The sequence below is a fragment of the Trachypithecus francoisi genome, unplaced genomic scaffold (genome assembly GCF_009764315.1).
Source record: "Trachypithecus francoisi isolate TF-2019V2 unplaced genomic scaffold, Tfra_2.0 Lachesis_group13, whole genome shotgun sequence".
In the NCBI taxonomy this organism is placed as follows: Eukaryota; Metazoa; Chordata; class Mammalia; order Primates; family Cercopithecidae; genus Trachypithecus; species Trachypithecus francoisi.
The window spans coordinates 86,401,765-86,407,764 of record NW_022681458.1 but is presented as its reverse complement, the minus strand read 5'-3'; the positions used below and the strand labels follow the sequence as shown (position 1 = coordinate 86,407,764).

The 6,000-nt window shown below is 47.8% G+C and overlaps 1 protein-coding gene across 4 annotated transcripts in view; it reads left to right on the top strand.

Annotated features, from left to right (window-relative positions):
• The first annotated feature begins 522 nt into the window (after window positions 1–522).
• Window positions 523–6,000, top strand: part of GPD2 (glycerol-3-phosphate dehydrogenase 2) — a 151,835-nt gene continuing 146,357 nt past the window's right edge. For 3 of the 4 annotated variants that reach the window (XM_033231442.1, XM_033231437.1, XM_033231438.1), the window contains exon 1: window positions 1,306–1,873. The gene's annotated coding sequence lies outside the window, so the exon portion shown is untranslated. Of the gene's footprint in view, window positions 1,160–1,305; window positions 1,874–6,000 lie in introns of those variants that run through there. The other variant, XM_033231439.1, reaches the window with a different exon arrangement.

Genomic DNA, 6,000 nt, shown 5'->3' with positions numbered 1-6,000 from the left:
TGGGCCTGATAAATTTTGCATACCTCACATTGCTCAAATGCTCTGAACTATTTTTCTTTTCTCAATTACAATTTCTTTTCTCTGGTTGCTCATTAGATTCAACTGGGGGGAGCTTTTAAACCATGGTTCTCAAACTTTAGTGTGCACCAGAACTACCTGAAGGGCTTGTAAAATCTGGGTAGCTCAGCCCCAGCCCCAGTCTATGAATCAGGTCACCGGAGTACAGTTTCTATCAAGTTCTCGGGTGATGCTGATGCTGCGGGCTCCAGTGACTACACTTTTAGACCCAGTTTTGAAATACAAGGACTTGCAGATCCCACGTCCAGACGGATTCATTGGACTTGGGGATGGAAATCTGGCATTTCACCCCTCCCCGCCCCCTCCCCTGTGTCCAAGGGTGAGAATCATTGCTCCTCTGTGGACTATGGATGGTTCCCTCAAGTTACTGAGTTTGGGACTTAATAAATAAATGCATTCCTCTGGGTCAATTATAGGAGTTCTGCGGTATTTAAGGACATTAAATGAGTGACTTAATTATTTAAAAAATACCACTGCGTTTTTGGTTCACACTAATTTTCTTCCTTCTTTTGGAAAGGCATTTCCGTCCATCTCCTGGATATTTTCCAATGCCACGATAGAAAAGTTATTAGTACAGCACCCAGAGGTCTTCGGAGCAAAGCTCTTAAAGAAGTGGGGTCCATTTGAGCCCCAACTCCGCCTTCCTTAGGTCCCCTTGGGCTTGTCTAGCCCTAGTAGTTCCAACAAGTGAGCTGGGCATGCTCAGTGGGCAGGGTAGTTTCTTTTTTTGGGGGGTTGGGGGGGTTGCAAGTGGGAAGCCCGCTGTTCAACTGCCGGGGCTCTCCGCCTCCCCCCACCTGTATGAGGCTGGGCCTGGGGAACCTGTGCTCAGCATTCCACCCCCTGGAGCTTGGGCTTGGTCTTCCCTGCGGGTCCCTGCGCTGACATTCAGGCGGGGAGCCAGGAGGCCTGGCGCGGCTTGAGCCCGCCGGGGTAGCCGGGCGAGAGTTCTGGGTTCTGACGGCGGGGTCGCAGGGTCGCCCGCCTCCTGGACGCGTCTGTAGGCCTAGGGAAGCCGGCCGGCCGGGAGGTGCAGCGTAGGAGAAGCCAGATCCAGGAGAGGACAACAAGAAGTCGTCAGGTAAGCCAGCCCCGCCAGCCTGCCGGCCGGCGAGTGTCTCCCTTCCCCCAGGCAGATGGCCAGGGCGGCCCGCATGGGCGAGGGCACAGGAAATCGGGCACCGCCACCGTCTTCCCCAGCCTGGCCTAGCTCAGGCTTTCCAGTCCGCCAGCCCGCTGGCAAGGCGGGGCGGAGGTCTGGGGTCCGGCACCACCGAGGCACAAAGCAGGAACTGCAGCCGCGGGCGAGGGCCCTTGCGTGTGGCGCTGCGCGACCCCACCCGGCGGCGGGAGCCGCGTCCCTGTCTAGTCACGTTCATTGGGCCGCGAAGACCTCCTCGCTTGCCGCCGGCTCTTCGCAGCGCTTTTCCCTCCCACACCCCAGCCAACCCCGGCCCCGGTTCCTGCCCCCACTTCCGCGTTTCCCCGCTGGGCCGGAGGAGCCTGGGCCCGAGGCATCCGGGCTGGAGGTGGCGGCCTCGCCGCCCGGGTCAGCCCTCCGGGAGGGAGCAGGCGCGGGAGCGGGAGGAGGAAGTCGGGAAGAGGGAAGGCGGGGGCGCGGCCCGCCCGGCGCTCGAGTTACACACGCCCAGCCCGCCTCGAGTGACAGCCCCGCGCGCCTCGCTGCGAGCACCCGGGCCGAGGCTCTGATTCCGGGGGGAGGCCGACTCCACCCAGGCTGGAGAAACTGGGTGCTCCTGCCCGCTGGCCCCTCGCGCGTGAGGATCTATCTCAGGTGTGTGCTTCCTGGGAGACCCCTTCCCCCGCTCTTAGGATTCTAGGGGGAGTGGTCCCTTTCTGACCCGGGCGAGTGTTCTGGGACTCCAGTGTTGCGGTAGGTGGTGGCGGGAAACGGGAAAGAGTTAGAATTTCTTCCCACCAGCAGAAGATGGACTCGCTTTTCTCTAGGGGTTCGTTGTTTATATTTTGGAGGCGGCAGTTGTAAAACAGTACAGTGGCAGGACTTTTGGGGCTAGGGCTGTTACCCCATTGAAAGTTTATGCAAACTTTTAGCTTGTAGACGGGGATAAGGATTGTTGCTCGCGTCCGAAGCAAGAGTGAGAACGAGTCTGGAGGGGGGCTGAGGCTTCTTTGAGAAACTCAGCGGCTGGCATGTGACCGTCCTAGGAGGAAATGGAAGGTGCACACTGATAACTTAAAACAGCCTCCACTCCCCACGTAGTAACTTCTACCAGCAAAAAATAGATTTGCAGAGACTGCTTTGGCAGGAAGGTGTAGCTGGGTGAATGAAGTGCTGCTCTTAGCAGATGGTCTCTAGTCTGGCTTCCACCTTGTGCAGTGGAATATTCACTCCCAGAAGAGTTCCAGAGTAATTTACAAACACAAATTCTCGCAAAGTGTTAGTGACATGGGCAACCCAAATCACACAACACATTATAAATATCATAGGAGGCAGCTATAGAAATAGCAGCTAGTCAACTTATACTTGTATAAATAGGTGAGGGGAGGAAGTTAGTAAGTGACAGGGAGTCTTTATTGCTAAAACAAAACTGTTAGTATTTTGCACGTGTTCCAAGTTTAAAGAGATGTGAAGTTTGTTTTTGGCGTGTGGAGGGTGTTGGCAGCTGTCACACTGGGCCCAGGCACTTCTTGGTAGCTACTGACCACTCTAGTCCCAGTCCTGCAGTTCTTGCTGGCCAGCACATGACAGCAGGATGCCATTGCCCAATGGAGACCGTGTGCAGCCTGGGGAACCTTGTGATGTGGATGTTGAAACCCCTCCCCGCCCCCGTTTCTCACAGGGGCGTTATGTCAAATTACAACACTTCCTTGACTTTTACAAATCAACTCTTCAAATACAGCAATATTTTAATGAATAAATGGATAAATATGGGGTTTGGGGTTTGAGAACCAACACTGGATTCATTGCAACAGTCCATTCTCATAGCTCACAGAGTCATTTTATTTTATAAAGAAATTCTAGGCCGGGCGCGGTGGCTCAAGCCTGTAATCCCAGCACTTTGGGAGGCCGAGACGGGCGGATCACGAGGTCAGGAGATCGAGACCATCCTGGCTAACACTGTGAAACCCCGTCTCTACTAAAAAATAGAAAAAAATAGCCGGGCGAGGTGGCGGGCGCCTGTAGTCCCAGCTACTCGGGAGGTTGAGGCAGGAGAATGGCGGTAAACCCGGGAGGCAGAGCTTGCAGTGAGCTGAGATCCGGCCACTGCACTCCAGGCCGGGCGACAGAGCGAGACTCCGTCTCAAAAAAAAAAAAAAAAAAAAAAAAAAAAAAAAGAAATTCTAAGCAGCATTAGAGCTCTGCTTCTTTCTCTCTTCCTTGTGATTCATTCAAAGATGCAATGGCTTGGTTCAGGAATTGACAAAACGGCCACAGTGTTACCAATTGTTAGTGAATGTTACCCCCCCCTTTAGTTTGTTGTAACTAATCTTATTGTAGATATTTTAAAAGATTTGATGATGATTGTGCGAAACTCATGTTGGTAAACTATAACTCTGAACTTACTCTGTTTGGTTGTTTTCTTTCCTCTCTAGCATGTAAGTTCTATGAGAGTAGTAGGGCTTGTTCTGTCTTGCATACTTTCAAAACTCTAATGCCTGGAGTGGTGACTAGCTTGTAATATACCCTCAATAAATGTTTTCTCAATGAGTGACCTCTAATGCCTAAAAGGGTGACTAGCTTGTAATACGCCCTCAATAAATGTTTTCTCAATGAGCAACCGAACTGTGGAACAAACTCTAGCTGAGGGTAGTTGCGGAGCAGGGAGCCAAAGACTTTGGCCTTAGGTCATCCTTTAAAACTCAGCCTCAATTGTCTCATTGGCAAAATATGGACACTAAATGCAATGACATGTGTGCAGTTGCTAGCAATGTACCTGGCAAGTAGTAGACTTCAAAAGACTAGCTTCCATCCTGTATTTTTCCTTCTTATACTCAAATAGGAAAATATGGGCAAAGAATATAGTTAGCTTGAAAATTTGGGCAAAGAATTCTTGCATGTTGTGCATGAATTATCCGTATATTTTTTTTGGTTAGTTTAGTGTGTTGGGCTGGGGAGAGGAGAGGTGAGTTAGTGGTAGCTATGGTTACTAGAGAAGGGAAGCAATTTTCAGATCAGTATCTAATTACTCAGTTTTGTTTTTTTTTTAAATGTGATGATGTTTCTGTTTAGGTTTTCCAAAACTTGATTCTTTCTGTTTGTCAACACCTGGACTCATGGGGCGATCCTAAGTGCAGAAACAACACTTCAGAAAGAGGACTAGAAATCAAATATATGAACACTAGTCTTCTTAAATGAAATTTTCTGTATTCTTGTGCAGCATTATATTGTAATAAGTGCTAGATTAAAAAAAAGTTATCCTCTTTTGAAAAGCTTACAGTTGTTTAACAAGGTAAAACATACATGGAACACAACTGGAGACCAACATAAGACCTTGTACAATCATTTTTCCAGTGGTAGGATATTGGCCAGAACTGTTGTGATTGTGAAGGAAAAGGTTAATATTGGCTCAAGTAGTTGGAGACAGCTTCCTGCTGAAGAGAATGTCACTTCAGTAACAGAGGGACTTATTTCCTGAAGACGATAGAAAAGATCATCTTTGTTTCAGGAATGTTTGCTATTGTGTACTTCATTGTATGAAAAAGCCAACATAATCGTGTACTTTAAAAAATGATCTTTCTGTTGAAAATTATATGGGAAATCTTCAGTAAAATTTTGCATATGCAAGAAATGAATACTTGTCACTATGTCTGTGAAGTTTAAAGCTCAGGGTTGGCGTTAAAATGGTAACTCTTCATTCTTGTCACCTTTAACACACTTGCTTAAAAATGCGTCAGATAGGTCACGTGCAGTGGATCACGCCTGTAATCCCAGCACTTTTCTTTGGGAGGCCAAGGCAGGTGGATCGCTTGAGCCCAAGAGTTTTGAGACCAGCCTGGACAACATGGAAACCCCCTATTTACAAAAAATACAAAAATTAGTCAGGCATGGTGGCCTGTGCCTGTAGTCTCAGCTGCTCAGGAGGTCAAAACTTGAGAATTGCTTGAGACTGTCTCAAAAAAAAAAAAAAAAAAAAAGCCAGACAGGCGCGATGGCTCATACCTATAATCCCAGCACTTGGGATGGGAGGCCTGGGCAGGGTGGATCACCTGAGGTCAGGAGTTGGAGATCAGCCTGGCCAACATGGCAAAACCCCGTCTCCACTAAAAATATAAAAATTAGCCGGGCATGATGGTGGGCACCTGTAATCCCAGCTACTTGGAAGGCTGAGGCAGGAGAATTGCTTGAACCCAGGAGGCAGAGGTTGCAGTGAGTCAAGATTGTGTCATTGCACTCCAGCCTGGGTGACAAAAGGAGACTCTGTCTGAAATAAGTAAATAAATAAATAAAATAAAAGTGTCAGATGGCCTGCCAGTTACTCTATTCAGTTTTGACAATGGGGTATATTTTATGTATTTTTTACCTGGAGTATAAGGAGAAAATTATTAATCATCAGGGTTGAAACCCCACTCAACCTGCCGAATTCAAAAATTGTTTCTTGGGAGATAGAGAAGAGCTGAATGGAACTAAACTAAGAAGATATTATTAAGTAAGTTTTAGTTGCTCTTCAAAATACTTAAATGATTCCATCATGTCTTAAGACTTTTGGGATAAGAAAACTTAGAAGTGGTATGTTAGGGCAAGAAGAAACTAATAAAGTGTGCTTTACTTTTCTTTGTTTGAGAATTGTTGACATGATGTGTGAAAGAAATGTAAGAGGAAGATATAATCAAACTCAACTCCAAGTGAGAAAGACAACGGCCAATGTGGCTGCAAGCCAGGAAATCTCTAACAATTTTAGAATAGACTTCTTCCTGTAATATATAACTGGGGATTGATCT